This window comes from Chrysochloris asiatica, unplaced genomic scaffold (assembly GCF_000296735.1).
Source record: "Chrysochloris asiatica unplaced genomic scaffold, ChrAsi1.0 scaffold00500, whole genome shotgun sequence".
Lineage (NCBI taxonomy): Eukaryota > Metazoa > Chordata > Mammalia > Afrosoricida > Chrysochloridae > Chrysochloris > Chrysochloris asiatica.
Window position 1 is genome coordinate 465,168 of NW_006409018.1, and position 386 is coordinate 465,553.

Consider the following 386-nt stretch of genomic DNA (forward strand, 5'->3'; position numbering starts at 1 on the left):
GTCTCCTGACAGCCCCAAGTCTTGGAACCTGGGAATGGCGAGTCCACTTGGAACCTGTTTATTTAACTGAATTTGAAATTATTCTAAAGCTTGTTCTTAAGACTCTTATTACATCTAACAAGTTGTTTCAGAAACCCTAGTGTGTTAAATGCTATAACCCACTTAGAAATATTTTCATGGATGTGTGAAAACTTTGTTACCCCTGGTTACTGTATAAGTGGTATTCTGTGTGGTATTGTGGATCAGTACTGGACTGTGAACCATCAACGTTAGCAGTTCAAATCCACCAGCTGCTCCTTGGAAACCCTCGACAGCACTTAGGAACAATCATGTAAGTTAATACCCCTGTGATTTGTACAAGTGTGTTAGACAATTTAACCACACTT